This window comes from Strigops habroptila, chromosome 6 (assembly GCF_004027225.2).
Source record: "Strigops habroptila isolate Jane chromosome 6, bStrHab1.2.pri, whole genome shotgun sequence".
Taxonomy (NCBI): domain Eukaryota; kingdom Metazoa; phylum Chordata; class Aves; order Psittaciformes; family Psittacidae; genus Strigops; species Strigops habroptila.
The window spans coordinates 71,625,519-71,642,382 of NC_044282.2; the positions used below are offsets into that span (position 1 = coordinate 71,625,519).

The window sequence follows — 16,864 nt, forward strand, 5'->3', positions numbered from 1 at the left end:
ATAAAGGATAATAAATCTGCAACTACCTTTCAGTGAAGAGACCTGGAAGGACACTGGCACTCACAGACATGTATCCAAGAGGCGCAAGACTGTCTTTTTCCCACTGACTTCCTAGGAGATGACACAGTATCATGTCAAAGAGCAAGACTAATCTTTTCTCTTGCAAAGAAAGAAAGAAGTTTAATGCATATAAGCATAGACAGGCTAACAGAGAAGACCAGCTTGCAATCTGGCCCCAAAATCAAGTGACCAGTGATAAAGACAACAGAAGGAAAGACTTATACTTACTTACTGGGACTGAGACTCTTAGTGCCTTCGATAATTTGATATAAAAGTCTTCCAATGGTTAAATTGAGACCTAGCAGCAACACTGCACATGAGTTTTTAAGGACACTAAAACATTCCATAACATATGGAGCCGTCTTCTGATGACTCCAGCTTCTCCATTTCTCTGGCCTGACAGGCTCTTCCAAGTAAAATCTCTTTAGGAGAGCTCAGATAACTTTAGCAAGAGCAAATTCATTACCCTGATGCACAGTCACATAAAGTGCCTGGCTGCACACGACACATAGAGCCTTGGTGGCAGTTCAATATAGCAAGATCCATACCACTACAGCGGCAGGCACTTGATGCCAAACACTCACATAGGTCTGCTTAGTAGTTATTAAGTACAGGCTGTTTTGCAGAAAGCATAAAACTTACAAACATCATGGCTATTTGGGGGGAGACATGCCATGACTGCTTTTCCACCCAATGCCATATGTGCAGAGCTTTTCTTTTTGGCAGTCAATACTCAGCGTTTCAGGCCTGTAGAATCACAGTGTTCATTGTCTTCCAGATAGACTGTGAAACATATCCTGTCCATCATGGGATTATGCAAGTTATCTATTGTTTGAAAAATAATCTGAGCATTATCCTCTGTACCCTCATAATGGGTTCTCCTTTTAAACACATTAGGAAGTCCCATTTTTCTTTTTAAATATTGTTGTAGGTATCTGCTTTCACCTTTACAAATGACATCTTATTTAGGCACACACTTCAACAGCATTAAGGGAAAACAAGATGTTTTTTGCATGAATGAAAGTACAAAGAACAGATTTTTGTATGGAACTATATACATGAACTCTGACCACATACCTGTACTTCTCAGTGTCCCAGAAACAGTGAACAATAAATGATGATGCAGTTGCTATGAGTTACAGCTGTTACCCCAGTGGTAGAAACAACTGTCTTTCTGTAAAACACCTAACTTTGGGTATATGCTTGCAGTCCCTGAAGCCCATCTAGCATAAGTCTGCTCATTTCACACTCATCCCTTCCTCATCCTCCTCACTGAATCCTGATAGGAAGAGCCTTTGCAATCCAGCTCATTCAGCAGTGAACATAGACCATGCACTGGGATATGTCTTCAGCGCCACGAGTGCCAAGCAGGACAGATCTATGTCTTATAGGGCACTCCCAGATTTCTTGTGGGATCAAATGGTTGCTGTGACTAAGCTCTGGGGCTGGTTTTAATACTCATCAAAGAAAGGATTAAAAGTCCTGTTGATTTCCATAGGGTTAGGATCAAGTCTTCAGGAACCATTTGTCTTCTTACATTGGAACCATTGCAGAAACTAGCTACTGCTCTTAGAATCATAGAATTAAGTTGGAAAAGACCTGTAAGCTCATCAAGCCCAACCATTCCCCAGCATTGCCAAGGCCACCACTAACCCACGGCACTGGGGCTTCATCTACACAGTGTGTGAACACTTCCAGGGACAGTGACTCCAGCACTGCCCTGGGCAGCCTGTTCCAATGCCTGAGCACCCTCTGGGGAAGGAATTGTTCCTCATCTCCATCTAAAGCTGCCCTGGTGCAGCTTGAGGCCATTTCCTCTTGTTCTATCACTTGTTACTTGGGAGCAGAGACCAGCCCCCTCCTGGCTCCATCCTCCTGTCAGGCAGTTGCAGAGAGCAATAAGGTCCCACCTGAGCCTTCTCTTCTCCAGACTAAACCCCTCCCCGGGTCCCTCAGCCGTTCCTCATCACACTTGTGCTCCAGGCCCTGCACCAGCTCCGGTGCCCTTCTCTGGCCCCGCTCCAGCACCTCAATGTCTCTCTTGCAGTGAGGGGCCCAGAACTGACACAGGATTCGAAGTGCAGCCTCACCAGTGCCCAGTGCAAGGTGACAATCACTGCCCTGGCCCTGCTGCCACACCAGTGCTGATACAGGCCAGGATGCTGTTGGCCTTCTTGGCTGCCTGAGCATCTTGCTGCAAGTTCCCAGATTCAAGTGCTCCTCCACAAGGCACTACTGGGGACACCTATAACATACCCTTTCAGAATGACAAGGCTCTCAAGCTCTACCTTCAACACACACCAGAAGTCAAGGATACCAGTTGCAACTTTCACCTGTAGAGTCTGCTAAACTACTTTTTCACTATAGCTTGAACTAAACTTATTCAAATTCAGCATCAATCTGAAGGTCAAAGGGTTGGAATGCCACTGTCACAGATAAGAGATGTGACACTCCTAAATAAGCTTTGAAATGGTACAAACCAGACATTGGAACTGACTTGGAATCAAACAAGTGATTCCATGAGGAATCACAGCTCGGATTCCCCCACAGGTGGCAGTACTTCAGTGGTAACACAACCACGGGATAACCACACCAGGATCCTGCAGAGCAAAACTGGCTGCAAGAGAACATGTGCACATCTACTGGTGTTAACATGGCTCCTCAGTCAAAGCAGCTGCAAAATGAGGGGAAAAGTGAGTTTCTCTGGGCTAAAGATATTACAAGGGAGAACAAGAATGAATAGTGGCTTGTAGCCACTTCTAGTGAGGTAAAATGTGGAACATTACCTGATTTTAAATCATGAAATTGAAGAGAATTAACTGATAGAAATGTTTCAGTTCCTCTCCAACTAAGAGGAACGAAAGGATTTGATAAGCTATGGAAACTCACTTACAAAAACCACAGCATTAATTCTTGTGATAAGCAAGCAGTTCTTTTTCTTGAAAGAGTTCATTGTTCAGAAGTAATTTAAGGACAAATTCCAATTCAGGAAAATACATTTCATATCAAAATTTAATCCAATATCCAAGAGCGACAGGAAATTCAGGACAGCAGGATTATTTTAATTTTTTTAGGTCCAATTCTTGAGGTCTATTTTTAATGTTGATTCATAAAAGTGTTGCTTTAGTCAAACATTTTTGAAGCTGTGATTTGCTAGTGGTTTGGCTCCTTTGGGGAGAGGGAGAACTTGAAAACATTCTTGGCTTGGCCAGAAGGTATGAACTTGTTCTTGCATTTGACTTCCTCTGCACAGCATGGATTCAAATATTGGTGCAGCAGGAGTTGCCTGAAAACACACCTGAGCAAGGCTTTGCTGTGGTAGATGTTGCATAATGGTGTTGGGTACTTTGCGTTGGCAATGATCTGAATATCTCCATCTGTAGCGATAGGACAAGGGGTGATGGGTTTAAACAGGGGAAGTTCAGGTTAGATATAAGGAAGAAGTTCTTCCCTGTGAGGGTGGTGAGGCGCTGGCACAGAGTGCCCAGAGAAGTGGTAAATGCTCCATCCCTGGCAGTGTTCAAAGCCAGGTTGGACAGAGCCTTGGGCAACATGGTCTAGTGTGAGGTGTCCCTGCCCATGGCAGGGGGTTGGAACTGGATGATCTTAAGGTCCTTTCCAACCCAAACCATTCTATGATTCTATGATTCTCTCTCTTTTCTCCTCCCATGTTCCCCAAATAGTGCTCAGGACTTTTTAGGTCATTGACTTTGTGTCTTTTATTTCATTCTCAGAGAGCTTTAAAAAGTCTTGTGCCTTCCAGTTTTCCTCTACCATCATTTAAAACTGGAAAGTTAAAGTCTCCCGTAAGTCCCAGAGTTCATGTGTTAAGAAAGACCATGACAACTGGTAAAACATGAAATAAGAAATGTATGGCAGATGCAGAGGGAACCTGCAGCACAGCAGAACCACAGTCCCCGGCTGCAGAGCAGGATTGGCACTGCCAGGAGAAGAAAACTCACCGTGCTCAGCCCAGTGCAGAAAGCACCTCCCTTGTACAGGATGTCAACACCCTAAGAACTGACTGCCACCAGCTCAGGTTCTTCCCGTTGCCCTGCAATTTGGCAGGGCCCTCTTGGAGCTACATAATCAAGCCCTTATTTTCCTGCTAGCTTCATGATGACTGTGTTTCTCCCAGACCACTCCTTCACTTTCTCATTTTGCCTCTCCATTTTCAACCATTCCTTTAGTAAAGGTTAAGCCAATTTAGAGCTTTCAATAGGCAGCATTCAGTCATCCAGGAGCCTGATTGTGTCTGCTTGTCCTCAGAATGGGCACAGAAAAGGCACCAGCAATGAAAGCTTTTCCATGCACTGTCCCACCCAGGGTACTGAGTACCTTGACCTGCAGGTCTTCTCCCATAAGGACACGAGGATAGTTCATTCTCTTGGAGCATCATTAGGTTGCTCCATGAGAGCTACAGTGTCAAACAAGGGTGGGTCTGTCAAATGCTGCCAGCTGGGATGAGATCATCTGGCCAGTGAGACAGCCCAGAGACCATTTGCTTTTACCTACACTTCAAAGGCCACATCGTTTCCAGCCAATAACCAAAGTCTCCTTGATTCACACAAATGACCTACAGATGAGGTACTTCACATGTCATTATTGAACCTCTGACCCACCCATTGTCCAGTCCCTATTTTTCCCTTCAACTCTCCAACTGGATACCCCAAATAAGTTCAAGCACAGTGCCTGATAGTCATACAGTGCTGACTTTCCACTGCTCTGAAAGGCAAATCCTGCACTCGTATAAATATTTCTAAGCTCCAACTCAATAAACAGGCCCTTCATGAGAGTATAAAAATAACTGAGCCATGCTCCAAGACCTTTCACATTGCTGGAGAGGTGCAAAGGGTGTGCAGTGTAAATAAGAATCAGGCTCCCAATTTCTATGCACGCTTTTGTTTTCAATTACACTTAGATTTGTTTCAGCTTTAAAATGAAGCCTGAACCGATGCCAGGGGTTTTTTATTCATAAATCCCAACACATTCCAGATTAGCTGTGAACAACAGTTACTCGTTTCCATTCTCAGCCTTCCACTTTTAAAAAGACACAGAAGAGAAGCTCAGATTTAGGATTTGGTCTAGCGCAGAGGACCTGATCTCTTGCAATGAGCGCAGGTGCTTCTGTATCGAAGCATTAATCAACCAAAGTCCCATATGACCATTTTATTATGTCGGTATGGCAAGCAGTCAGCTGTGGGGTTTCTTCAGAAGCTCATGAGGTCACTCCATCTCTTTAAAGCAAAACTAATGACTCTCCAGCAATAGTAAGAGTTGGCAGCTGTGATGTTGAGATGATGTAATTGTACACAGTGGCGATGGGAGGTTTTTCTTGGTTCCTAGAAGCCAATACTGCAGAGGTAATCATAATAACAACAGTATTTGCTTACAATTTCTGGACAAGAAAGGACACCAAGTTTCTTGCAAGAATGAACAGTGATCATAGAGAGTGAAAGGTCAGAAATTGGCTGTCAGAATTGGAAGTGGTTAGGGCCAGGCTCTGGCACAGACAATGCAAGGTAGCAAAGAGCTGACTATTCCCCTTGTGCTAACACACATATCTTTATATTCTGAGCACCCTGGGCTACTTCCCTCCCCACACCTCCCCTGTTAACAGCTGGTTATCTGCTTAGTTTTGCCATGGGAAAAATGATGGTATGGAATTATTTACTATTAGCAGGCTCCCCTAGAGTAAATACATGTCACTGTATACCTTGGCAAAACGGGATGGACACTTCACACCGAACCAGTGACTCAAAGAACTGTCTTTCTTGGGTTTATTGGTGTTGGTGAATTTACTGAAAATAACTCCTAAGAAAAGAGCCATGTTTCTTTTTACAGCTAAAGAGAATGGACTGGAAGGACCAGGCAGGTTGAACTGGACAGGGCCTTGAGTGACATTGTCTAGTGTGAGGTGTCCCTGCCCATGGCACGGGGTTGGAACTAGATGATCTTAAGGTCCTTTCCACCCAATCCTTCTTTACCTCTTAGGTTTGAAACACAAGGAGAACGCCATTTAACTGAAACAGGTAATGCCAGTAAGAAAATGCTGGGCCATATGAGTCTGGCCAAACTACTTTTGCAACATGGCCCATTCCATTACAGCTCCTGGTTACTGCTGCACAGATGCTGCTATTTATAAGTGGGAGTAGCAGGCGCTCTGCAGCTCCACTGTGAGCTTCCTACTCTGCTCTGCTGGGGGAGTTTGATTTTGGAGTAGCTACAGATGGACTCAGCAACCTGGCAAACACAAAGTAAACAGAGGTTACTTTACTAACCCTTAATGTAAAATAAGTGTATTTTCTGCAGGGATGGCCACTTTGAGTGGCAAATCAAATGTCTCACACTGTGTCGCTGTCTCTTACTGGCTTTTGTGCTTTAACAGTTTGTGAGGGCAAAACACCATGTAGGTATATATAATTATGGTCACTCTAAACCCTGGATCTACAGGGACTGAAAGTTGTGCCTTATGTTATCCAAGTGGTAAAACCCCTCCATTTGAAACAAGGCTGGGGTTTGACCCACCAGTAGGATTTAACATCACAGGGAACAATAAACACTATAGAAGGGGAGAACAAAAAAGGTTGGCAAACTTTAGGAAGAACTGGATTCATTAGAAAGCTTTTGTTTTGTTTAAAATCTGAGCTATTATCTGCAAATGAAGGTAAGAATGCTCTTACTTGTTTCAAATTAGCTTAGAGTTGGTTTTAGATTTTGTGCGATTTTTTTTTCTCCAACATTAAAGTTAACTTAATGAGTGCTAAAGTTATCTCTAATTACTGTAGAATTACTGAAATGCAGATAATGTAATTACTAAGAGGAAAAGGAAACTTAAAAACGTTTGGGTTTGGTTTAGTTTCATTGACATGGATGGTTAGCATTTCTGATAAAGGAGGTCTGCTTAAGAGTCAAGTTTGCTCCTTTTGGTGACCTTATCAAGAGCCTTAGGTGACATGGTCTAGTGAGAGGCACCTTGCCCATGGCAAGAGGTTGGAACTGAATGATCTTAAAGTCATTTCCAACCCAAACCATTCTGTGATTCTATGATTTGGCTGTTGCACTGGCTTTCAGTTTTGATGGGACTATTCTGGCAAAAAATTCTACTCTTTCTGTTTGAAAACCTTGGCTGAAGAGACGCTTTCACTGCCTGGTGTCCCCATTCCCCAGTCTGGGCCAGGCTCTGCTGTGTTCCCCAGGATGTGGCAGGATCTGGTGTCCATAGCTGCCCCCACCTTCTCTCCAAGGGTGGAACACAGCAGGAGATTCAGGTTCAGACAGAAGACATGCAAACTGTTCAGAGGGCAAAGCAATATCTTTGCATAATCCTAATTATTTCAGCCTCATTATTCAAACCAATTTTACCACTGACACAGGTACTTATCCCCAAATTTGAGCAAAGCCAATGGATGTGACAGGTGAATTAGCTACTAAAACACAATAAAATGTAAGAGTGAAAGATTAACTTTTCTGGGTTGAGAACCTCCACTTGACTCTGGCATTTCCCATTCCAATCTGCCATGTAAGATGGGGCATGGCAGCACCTTTCCCTTCAGAAGGGGAAAACCCAAAGTTCACATTAGCTGTGCTCTTGAGATTACTAAACAAAGAGTGCTGGAACAACCCAATAGATGTAGATATTTCACATTAGAGCTCAGGGTGCTGACAACTACATTGATGTCCCACACAAATACAAGTAAGAGTTATGTGGGTTATTGACCAGTGTATATTTTCCCACTGAATTATAGATTCTCTTTTACTGTCACTGCTAAGTAATTCTGTGATGAATCTGATTCACTGTGCAGACAGAGCATTCACCAGACCTCAATGTGTCTGAATAGTGCCAGCCTGAAGCACATGTAACCAGGGACACAGGGCTGGGACTCACACAACCCCCTGCAAGGTCCACCGCTGGGGAGAAGGCTGCATCAGATGTGGCTTCACATCACAGATACCTATAGTCGTCTGCAGAGATGTCTCACAAACCAGTTCCCATATAGGTTGTGTGAACGAGAAGATACTGCCCTGATACCACAGGACTTGCAAAATGGTGAGTACCAACCACTAAAGCACCATCTAAAATAGAAGCACCATTCCACATACATTTATTCTACCAAAAGGCCACTAAAACATCTTATTTAGAATGATAAGACTGGTTTGGGTTGGAAGGGACCTTAAAATCACCCAGTTCCAAGCCCCTGCCATGGGCAGGGACACCTTCCATTAGAGCAGGTTGCTCCAAGCCCCTGTGTCCAACCTGGCCTTGAACACTGCCAGGGATGGGGCAGCCACAGCTTCTCTGGGCACCCTGTGCCAGCGCCTCAGCACCCTCACAGGGAAAAACTTCTACCTTATATCCAACCTAAATCTCCCCTGTTTATGTTTGAATGCATTACCTCTTGTCCTATTGCTACAGTCCCCGATGAAGAGCTTCTAGGAGAAGTCTCCTGCCTCTGTATGCCCATGGGGGAGGCATTTTGCAGAGGACCAGGCTTGTGCGCTTCTTACTGCCCAGCTCAAAGCACGCAGCACACTGGCACGTGCCTGTCCTGGGGCACACACAGGGAGCCCATGCTCCTAACCTGAGCCTCTGGACACTCAAGTCCTTTTCGAGGCTGAAGCTGCTCAGGAAAATTTTCCCATTACTTCACAAGCTAAATCAAATGAATGAATACACCTCACAGCTGCTTTCCTCCAGTTTCCCTCCCCACCACAGAGACTCCTGAGCTGGCACAGGCCAGGGTCATTCCACTGAGATCAATGGAATGATGCCCATTTATATCAGCTGATGATTTAAATCTCTAGATTTAACTCTCTGGCACACACTTCTTTTCCACCAAGGCTGGGTATAAAGCAGAGTCTAGAATGTATGGAGGTGCAAACACCCATGGCTGGTTTAAACTCACCCTTGCAGCTGCATCACAACAGGGTTTTGCAGAAACTACTTCATTGTAGACATGTCTCCAAAGGGAAGGAGAAAACCCAGCACGTACATCAATGGTAAATAGGTACCAGCAAGCAGCAACAGCACAACTGGCACGAAGGTGAGGTTCCACCTACCCCCAACCTTTCCAACTTTACTTTTGTGCACAAGTAAGCACTAGAACAGCTACAAGGAAGGTTCAGCAGGGGGAAGAGACTGTCTGAGGGGACCTTCCTTGTAAAGAGAAGCTACACTTTGGAACACTCATGAGACCTGTTGGCTGAGGTAACTGTGTAATGCTGCAGCATGTTTGGGGAGGAATTCCAGCTTGACTTCTGCAATGATTGTCTTATGCCCTCAAGCATGAGATTTTATTACCCTTATCTTGGCAGGCATGACATTTACTTATTGGCCGCAGCCTTACTGCAGAGAGGGAGGACTGGCTCGCTCCCATTCCTGACTGGGTGGCTGCTAAGCCAGCTGTCCCAAAAGTCGGAGGGGAAAGAGAGGATGTTGATGAGATCATGCCTCAGCCCATCTACTTCCAGCTGAAGTCACAATCTAAAAGGGAATAGTCACCCAGGGAACCCAAGTGACCAGGGATCTCCTGCATTTGGAAACCAGAGTTACCTGGCTGGTAAACAACTGAGAGGGATGCTCCCTCCAAAAGGAGCCATTCAAGACAGGTTCTGGATCCCATTTCTCAAAGGTGGAATTTCTGAAGTCTATAACAAACTAGGCAGTGCATCCTGGCCTGCTGCTCAATAAATGCTGCTTCAGCCACATTTGAACGTGGAGCAATAGTGACATAAAGTGGCCTGATGGGTTAATCACAGGTAGAAGGTGGAAGCATTTCCCAGGAGACCAGGCAGTGCCTTATAATGTTATTCTAGCGCAGCATGCTGGAAGGAAAACAAGCCCCAGGTACTACCTTATTCTTTACAGAAGGGACACCAGAGCCCTCCACATCTGGTAATGGTAAATAGCACAGGATCGCCTGGGAGGAGGTATCTGAAACAATGCCTGCTCCTTTCCATAGGCGAGGCCTGCAAAGAAAGTAGAAAAGCACAGGTATAATAAATGTGAAAATGTGAAAGGCTGTGACAATATCATGTTCCACCCAGATGTCTGGTTCACTGAAAGTAAACGATATGGACAATAATAACAAAAACTCTGTATCATTTCAACCTGATAGCCAGCTGCCATCCTGGAGATCAGCCTATGTAAAGTGTATCTTCAGAGCAACGTGAACAAAAGGAGGGAAAACATAAAAAGATCATTCAACTGTCTGACCCTCCTGTCAGCACCATCTGATCACTTTAAACTGTCTGCAAATATCCATCAATATCTCAATATTAGATGACATTATTAAATGTCAGCAGAGACATGCCAGTTTGTCACCACAGTCCTTTGCTGACTATTGTATCTCCATATGCTTATTATTTGTGTGGCTTTTAGTCTAATTCTTGCAGGGATAGATTTGTCCCCAGGCGCCATACAGTCAGTGCACAAGACAGAATGATCCCCATGACAATTAGGGTTTCCTTGGGATAATGTGATACACATTTTCTTAGTTAAGAACATCATAAGTATTAGATCTAATTACAAGGAAAGCCATGTACATTATAAAATGTGAATTAAAGTTTGGTTTATAGATTAAAAGCAAATCAATATTTAGCAATAACAGTCCACAAAATGATTTCTGTAATTACAGTATGACACTTGATTAGGAATTCAGGCTGGAATTATGGGTCTTGGATTTATTATCCAGTAAACTGATAGGTAAACACCTACCCCATTAAACCACCGTTCTCTAAGTGTTTCCTCTCTGGCCATAAAAGATCAGAGCTGGGCCCTTGACGGCTTCAGTTTGATGCAGGTAGTATCACTTGTGTGTTAACAGCAGCACAAGAGTTCACTGAGGATGCTGTCACGGTCAGGACTATGTAATAACTGGCAGTTGCAAAGATTTGGAGAAGATTATTTTAGGGTAAATACAATATATTAATATCTTTTGCTTGTCAAAGCTAAACTTGGTTTAATTCTTTACAAGTTTATACTGTATTATGTATTTTTTAGGCAGCACACAATTGTGAGCATCCACACAAGGAAGTGTATCTTACTGATATCGAGTAAGCATATATTATTTTTAGCTAATCACAAGTACACATGTTGTCAGAGATGCACTTTAAAGTGCTTGTGGTTTGCCTCTGGGTATCTCTAGAGTTAGAAAACCAAGAAAAAAATGGCAGAAATAGAAATCAACAACTAATATTGTGACTTGTAACTAAAAAGCAGAATTCTAACTGCAACAACCAGATATGGAACACAAAGAGATAACCACTGAGAGAAGCAGAAAGTTTTGTTATCTTCTTTTCCTCCTGAAATTTCCAAATTGTTAGGGGTTAAAACAGAACATAGAAAAAGAAAACCTGTTTTTTAGAAGTTTCTTTTTCTTTTCTTTCTTTCTTTTTTTTTCTTTTCGTGGACAAGAAAGACTCTATTTCTTTGCTACACAAAGACTCTTTCATTTCTTTCATTTCTTTCATTGCTTGGATCCTGAAGTGTTAAGCTAGTTACTCTGCTGTGCTATCTATTCACGCTGTCAAGAATTCCCTAAAAGAAATCCCATGTAAACAGGGTCCACAGGTCCTGATGGTTGGAAACGGTACGTCTGGAGGGGAGTGACATGAGCGAGCAGAGCTTTGAGGTGGATCTGCCTCGACTTTGTGTTCTAAGAAGCTCCCCAAGTAAGACTCAATAAGTCAAGTTTGACTTCAGCAGCAACTGATTGTTTTCCTAGTGAAAACTCAAGGCAAGTAGAAGATGACAGGAAAGGATGTATAACCTCTGATACAAGAGTTGTAACTATAAATCCCTGTCTCTGACTCTCCTTCCTTGGCTTCAACAGCCTTTTGAGCTGCAGCAATTTGTGCCCTGCTGACTCTAGGGACATTCCCCAGTCCCCTCTGCTTCTTCAGGGCCTGACTGACAGCTCACTGCTTCCCACAGTATCCCCTCCTTCTCCCATCTACTGCACTACCAATGTTTCTCTCTCTGAGCATGCATCTGAGGACACCACAAGTGAATGTTGTACATACCATATGCCACAACATGCAAATAACTGGAGGTGTTCCAGAGAAAAGCAGGAGAAGAAGCAGGGCAAAGGGTCCTTTTGGTGTAAAAGCACCAAGATCAAGGCTATGAAAAGTTATCTCCTTTTTATTACCACTTCAACTACAGAACATGGACATAAAGATCCAAGTGTGGAAAGTTGTCTCACACCCTGGCCATGGGCAGATCTCTGCCAGAGAGGTCTGTCCAAAAGGATTTCATTTCAGGGACTATTCATCCACATGAAGGCAAAATGATCCCCCAAACACAAATATGCAGAGAAGCTCTTAAACAACACTGGATAACTATACCACACCACTGCAATGATCCATAGATTTAAAGACACAAACTGATAGGCAATTAGAGGCTTGATGCAGCTTTGACCGGAGAAATGATAACGTCACAGTGAAGGAGGAAAAAATCCTCAAGGCACAACATTTCCCGAAGCAAAACCCCATCCACTTTTTCCCGTTTCCTCAGCAGAACATCCCAAATAGCTTGTTCGACATTGCAACAAGCCTAACTCCAAAGAGTTTGGACAGCAGAAATAATGACACAGGTTTAAGAAGGTAAAAAATCCTTCCTGCTCTTTGATTAACTGGGCTTCTTGATGGAGTTAAGTGCAAACAGCTGCCTGGACTTCAACTGCAAAGCCTAAATCTAAACACTTGGTGTTTACATAACCCAAACTTCTAATCAGGCAGCTGGATAATCCACCCATTTAAAGCATCCCGAAGAGTTCCAGGGAAATGTGATTTTCTTACAGCTAAGCCAATCAACAACCACTTTAAGAAACTCCAGCTACCAAGTTACTACTTTGGAACAGCAGTCTCAGCAGGATGGGGTCGCGACCCCATAGGGAATCACAAAGCAGTTTTGGTGGGATCCTTCCCCCTTTCTTTTCCCTTTTTCTTTTTCTCTTCTCTTTTTTTTTTCCCCCCTTTGAGAAGTACAAATCTGAGTCTCTAATTTCCTCTATATTCAGATGCTGCAAGGTAACAAATGAGGGAAGGAGAAAAGCATACAGCAGCGCTCACACGCATGCTGGTATTTGCTCACAGGACCTTAATCTAAAATCTCGTGGAATCCTGACCACATCCATCCCAAGGAACCTGCGAAAGGAAAAGTACAATCACCACCAACAGAGTCCATAATTTCTTAAGGGGGAAAAGGGAAAGAGAAGCAGGTCCTTAAACTGACTTTAAATGTCTATAGCACTCCGTGCTTAGGGCCCTGTCTCGTCTCACGGTAGTGTTCTAGCACTATAACTCCTAAGGTCAGGCTCTCAGTTTTGTTTCTGTCTGGCTGAATTATCTTCACCTTATTGCAGTTTATGATTACTTACCAGATATCCCAGTGTTTGTCTTCCTTTTCCTAACCTAGTAAAGTCCCTGTGCTAAATCACATCCGCTCACACCTGTTAAATGAGAGGCTGAACACAAACATCTTCCCTGGCCAAGACCACAGTTAACAATCTGCTCATCCACACAACCACTAACAATATATCTTATGTTTCAACTACATTTTATGTGTACCCAAGAAAGGTGATGCTTCCTGGACTAAGCAGAGAAACATGGGTTTTACTTCTGAGTCTCCTGCTGAGCTACAGGGTGACCCTGCACAACTTACTTGATACTTCTGTACCTCCACATCCCCACCTCTAAAAGGTGGCTGGTGATGTTAAGCTTTCAATTTGAGACATGGTAAAGCAAATGACTTAGTTTTAGTAATGAACCAAAATGCTCCAGACTATAAATAAAGCTGTATTTTAAAACTAGTGAATTAAATTGAAAAGAAGAAAAAGATTTTACTTTTTCCAAGCAGAAAGTGATCTTTTTAGAAGAGCTGGTAATGAAATAAAAGGCCATGCTTTTAGGCAGAGCTGATACAATCTGGCCATAGAGGAAATAAACTTCATTCAGTGTTTCTTCATTTTGCCAAGACCAGCAGAGATCCAGCACTGGAGATCCAACACTAGAGAAACAGCACTACATAGTCCCTTTCAGATTATATGCCTAATATTTTAATTCCTAGCCAAAGAGATTGAAGGTTTGGGGGACAAAGCTGAGAAAGAGCTTTTTATTTTTCACTTTCAAGAATTGTTCATAAATATTGCAATGTTGGAAGCAATGTGGCAAATTTTAACCGAGATCTGAATACACAGAGGAAAATTTCTTTTCCTTTTCAGTGGTAAGGGAGTTACTATTTCAAATAACTTGAATAAACTGGTGGAAAAATGAGGAGCAGTAAAAGCTTGGCTTATCTTTATTCAAGGTTTCCAAGATTTCCTCCTGCATATGGATAGGTGTCCTTTCCACAAAGAAGCCCAGAAGAGAGCTCTTGCATTAACATCCACTAACTCCCGTGTCTGGGTTAGACAATCCCTGTAACTCACACTGCTCACGAATTCCTCAGCCAGCCCCTCTTGTCTTTACCCCATGATCCAAGAGATAAGTGTCAGTGAGAACAGAAACACTGGATTTGATAGGAAAATTCCACATCCTTCACCTTCACACTAAGAAGCCAGCTGCCATATCTGCTCTGTTCTTAGCTCTGCCTGGTTCTTATTGGGACTACCCAGCAAATTAGCTGCCCTCAGCTGAATTGCACAGCCCACTCCGACCTGCATCTCTAGCAAATTCCTATGCCTTTTTTAGGAGTCTACAGCTCCTTTCATCTTTCCAGCTTCTTTTCCACTCCTGTGGCTGACCAGCACAGAAAGTGGTGAAAAGAGAAGCAGAGTCCAGCACGAACCCCAAGAGAGGTGAACTGCCAAGTGACAGGAAACTGGAAGATTATTTATAAACCACCAAAACAACTTCAGTTCCCTCCAGTTCTAATCCTCTTTTCCATCTTTAGGATGAGACCACCTCTATTTGGGTTTCTGGAGATATGTTTAAGGTTCTCATTTAATCATTTTTAAAAGGCCAAGGGAAAGGTTGGAAGAGCTTTAAGCTGCAGAAACAAAACCAGTCTATATTCTCCTCTCTGTGTGAGGCTTTACTGCTACATGCACAAAGTGAGCAAGAGGGCTGTAACTGAGTCTGGCTGTTGTGTGGAGAAGGTATGGCAGGGGGTGACATCTAGCTCACAGACTAGTCAGCAAAACACAGCATGAGGCTTTGCTAGGAACACATCCTGCACCGAAAGCCCACAACACAAGGCAAGTGCACAGAGCCCAACACAACGGAGGATACGTGGAAGTTGCAGTCCCAATCTGGCTCCTCAGCCTCTGCTCCATCACCACTGGATGCTACCCTCCAGCCACAGGCCCTCCAGCAATGCCATCAAGGAGCTCTGTAGTTATTACCATCAGACTGCAGCTTTGCTTCCTTTGCTGAACAGCACAAAGTACTTCCATGAAGAAGACCTACAGCATTTGTGTCCAGTTTCCCTCTTGAACATCTTTTTAACTATGTGGCTTTTAGGATAAATGTCTCAATTAGGTAACTATTTATTTTCAGTAAGAGTTCAGTTTGGTCTGCTTCCCAGCAGCTTCTGGACAGCTAAAATAATAGAAGGATTGCAACTCAAATTAACTGTGTCCTAAAAAATAGATACATCTGCAGTATTTGCCATTGAACTTGAACAGCACCAAGCCCAAGTATTCTCTTGTAATTTTGAGAAATAAAATAAAGTATAACGAGTTTCAAGTGAAATACCCCTTCTACACCCACATCTTTCCACATTCTCCATCTTCTGTATCCTGGAAATCATAGACTCATAGAACGGTTTGGGTTGGAAAAGACCTTAAGATCATCCAGTTCCAACCCCCTGCCATGGGCAGGGACACCTCACACTAGACCATGTCACCCAAGGCTCTGTCCAACCTGGCCTTGAACACTGCCAGGGATGGAGCATCTATCACTTCTTTGGGCAGCCTGTTCCAGTGCCTCAGCACCCTCACAGTAAAGAACTTCTTCCTTAGATCTAACCTGAACTTCCCCTGTTTAAGTTTAAACCCATTCCCCATTGTCCTATAGCAAGATGCAAATATAACCTTTTCAGCAACAACTTTATCACATGAGACTCATGTAGCCATATACTTAGGTTGCAATATACTCTCTGAAGAGTTATTTTTCAGTGTCTTAGCACGGTGGGACTCATCCACAACCTGAACCTACCAATCAGTAAGAACTTGTATGTGAGAATCTGAGTAATAAAGCCCATTCAAAATGAGCTCACTTGAATCTTTCCTAAACCTTATTTAAACCCATAAAAGAGAATGTATGACAGTTGCGTTTGTATGTGAGAACACCAGCCACAGTACTACTACAACTGCTCACGTGTATTCACCAGTATCCACTGAATGGTTTCATGACAGGCAACGTAGTTTGGATTTTTCTCCTTGTCCTGCTACTTCTTAGCTGTGTTAACCTTGGACAACACATTTCACTTTCCCCTTGTCTGGTGAGCAATAACTTGTTACCCAAAAAAGCCTCTCTTGCTCATGCTTCTTTACACTAGCTAACCCACAAACAGCCCTAGGTAACACTGCAAATTTAGATGCCAATGTGAGAAGTAATAGCAGTAGTTCTGTCTGCAGAATATCTGGGTGTTTTAAGACAGAAGCTTTCCAGCCCTCGAAGTGGCAGTCTCCGCCTTGTGAGGCAACATACAGCCCTGCTGTGTGCCTACAGCTGCTTCAGCCCCAGTGAAATCAAGTTGTCCGTACACAGCTCCAAACACTATTTAACTTCACTGTATATCTCTGCATTCACACCAGTGTGTAAAGAGCCCCCAGCCAGGGCTATGGGGCAGAACCAG

At 43.4% G+C, this 16,864-nt stretch overlaps 1 protein-coding gene across 2 annotated transcripts in view; it reads right to left on the reverse strand.

The window, feature by feature from the left end:
- The window catches only part of BMP2 (bone morphogenetic protein 2), a 143,677-nt gene that overhangs the window by 85,048 nt on the left and 41,765 nt on the right, over nucleotides 1-16,864 (reverse strand). The window contains exon 3 of one of the 2 annotated variants that reach the window (XM_030490564.1): nucleotides 9,915-10,029. The exons of the other annotated variant lie outside the window; for it this stretch is intronic. The gene's annotated coding sequence lies outside the window, so the exon portion shown is untranslated. The remainder of the gene's footprint in view (nucleotides 1-9,914; nucleotides 10,030-16,864) is intronic. 2 annotated transcript variants of the gene reach the window in all.